Raw genomic sequence first — 2,663 nt, forward strand, 5'->3', positions numbered from 1 at the left:
AAAAAACATTTAAGTTCTGCTCAGCCAACAGAAAGAAGGCAGTGGCCCGAAAAACCTCTGACAGAGGCTGAGGAGATGGCCCTCAGATAAAACTATGGCCGACCAGTGGCTGAAGGCATCCCCGGGGGAAGCTCATCTGAGCCTGTCACCCGCCGGGACACAAGTGCCTACATCAGATGCAAGTATACACTTATGTCTTTTATAAATATATACCCTACTTTTTAAATCTATATATCTATATCTATCCCCATCCAACAGTTGTGGATGGTGTCATCTGCTTAGTTCAGCCACCGACTGAAACAATTGAGCACCCTGCAGCGGTAAGTATTCCATACTCAGATCTTGCTCAGATGGTAGTTCAAAGTAATCTGAAACAGTTTCTTTTCCTGCATTACAGGAGGAGGAGGAGGAGGATGGTGATGATGATGATGAAGAAACACTGTCTGGTGCCACAGGGAGAGATCCAGAAAGGCCTACTGAAGTGTGTCTTAATGTTCTGCTACTGGCAGTGGTCTACCAATTCACATGCCATTACATTGTTGAGTGGAATATAGTTTGACATGTAGCCTACACTGAAGTGATGAGCATAGATAATGGACAAACAACTAGCACATACTTGTCCTTCCAAAGAACATAGCTGGGCATCGCGAGGATGGTCCATCAACTTCCACAGCACAGCTTGATACAGTGAGAGTTTCAGTCAATACCATGTTAAATCTGTATGTAGAACTGTAGCAATTACATGTTGTCCATATGTTTCCCAGTTACCAGTTAAGGAGTTATACAAAGTGCACCTCATGAAGACAACTGAAAAAACAGAAAAGGAAATTGTCATCCTGGATCGCAAAATAAGAAAAACAGACCTTGAAATTCTATTGCTGGAACGCCAGTTGAGGTGGGTGCATTGGTGAAATAGGTGAATATGTTAATGGTTGGAATTATTTTACAAATCCTAACTGCTGCTTTTGTGCTTACAGGGGATAAAGAAGAACCAAATCACATGTGAATTTGTCTTTATTTGACTGTTTTAATCAAAAGTAATTCCTGCTAATTAGGTCCCTTACAGCCCTTCCATCCCGGACAGGAATGGATGGGGTGTCAACCTCAGGGTCATTTATTTGTAGGGCAGGGTGTTGCTCTCCTCTAATAGTTGCAATATTGTGGAGAACAACACTGGCCACAATGATGTCACATGCCCTCTCTGGGGTGACCCTGAGCTTACGCAGGCACTGGAACTGGGATTTGAGTATGCCAATGGTCATCTCAACCCGGCTCTAGTCCTGCAGTGGGTCACATTAAAACATTGTTGGGGCCCCGGCTCAGGGTCAGGGTGAGGGGTCAACAGAGAGGGCTGGCATGGATAGCCTCAATCCCCCAGTAGGTAGCCATCAAACTCTCCTGAAATTATAGAGGACAAATTTGAGTGCATTAAAAAGAGAGACAAAGAACATTTTACAAAACTTTAGCGTCCTTACCACAAGCAAATCTGTTGCTCGGACTGCACTCCTGGTAGATCCGGGAATCATGCACAGAGCCAAGCCACTTGGCTTCTACATTGGTAATAATGTTGGCTGCATCACATATGATCTTCACAGTGCAGAGGATGACATGAGTTAGTTGTACTGTACTGTATACATTTTCATGTACATATTTTTTAAGATGGTAGGCCATATACCTGGACATTGATGCTGTAAAAGGATTTTCTATTCACATAGTCCCCTTCATTTTCTTTAGGTGCAGTAATGGGAATTTATGTCCCATCTATGCATCCTATCACATTTGGAAGCCCTGCAAAATGACAGCTGATTAAGCTACTGACCCCACTCTGAGGTCACAGCAAAATGTATATTATAATTGAAAAAAAAAAAAAAAAAAAGAATATTTCTACATCAGTCACCTGCAATCCTGTGGAATTCCTCTTTGATGTTTCCGACCGGTTTGTGTCCGGGGAACACCACCATCACTGGTAACAGGCATTTCAATGCAAGGGTAACTCTCCTCACTGCTCTACACACTGTTGCCTTTGCAAAGTGCTCTGAATCTCTAATGTTGTAGAGAAAACTACCGTTTGCAAAAAAACGTAGCGCTATGCATAAAATTTGCTGTGATGTGAGCGCACATCCACGGTGTGTACGGTTGGTGATGTGTGGCCGGAGAATGCTCTCAAGATAAATGATACTGTTTGATGAAAAGCGGTAGCGTTCAAACACATATTCCTCTGGAAATGACAGAACCTCTAAATTGGATTGGAAGATTCTCTCACAATGTAAAGCATTACGAATTATTTGAGCTTCAATATCAATCGGATTAGGAATGAATGGACTATCCATGTCAGCTGTCTTCATGTGGGAGGAGACGGGTAGAAACTCAAGGTTTCTTTTCAGGTTATGTTCACAGAGTCTGTTACCATGGTGACTGACCCAGAGTTTCATTTACCTGTTTTTCTGGAATGGAAAACCCAGAGTTTCCCTCATCTCAGGGTTAACTTACTCTGAGTTTTCACACGACCCGCTTTCTGGAACACCCCCCACGTGTCACTTCAGTCAATCAGTCTGATGGCATTCACATGTGACATATGCATTTTATTTTAGCCCTTTCCTAAAGCAAACGCTTAAGCTAGCAAAAAATTCGGCATTAGCTCCCCCCACACCCATATCATGAAA

The 2,663-nt window shown here is 42.8% G+C and overlaps 1 pseudogene; it reads right to left on the bottom strand.

Moving 5' to 3' along the window:
- Positions 1-1,031: 1,031 nt before the first annotated feature.
- LOC119032880 lies at positions 1,032-2,330 on the bottom strand (annotated as a pseudogene).
- Positions 2,331-2,663: the final 333 nt, after the last annotated feature.

This window comes from Acanthopagrus latus, chromosome 14 (assembly GCF_904848185.1).
Source record: "Acanthopagrus latus isolate v.2019 chromosome 14, fAcaLat1.1, whole genome shotgun sequence".
NCBI classification, from domain to species: domain Eukaryota; kingdom Metazoa; phylum Chordata; class Actinopteri; order Spariformes; family Sparidae; genus Acanthopagrus; species Acanthopagrus latus.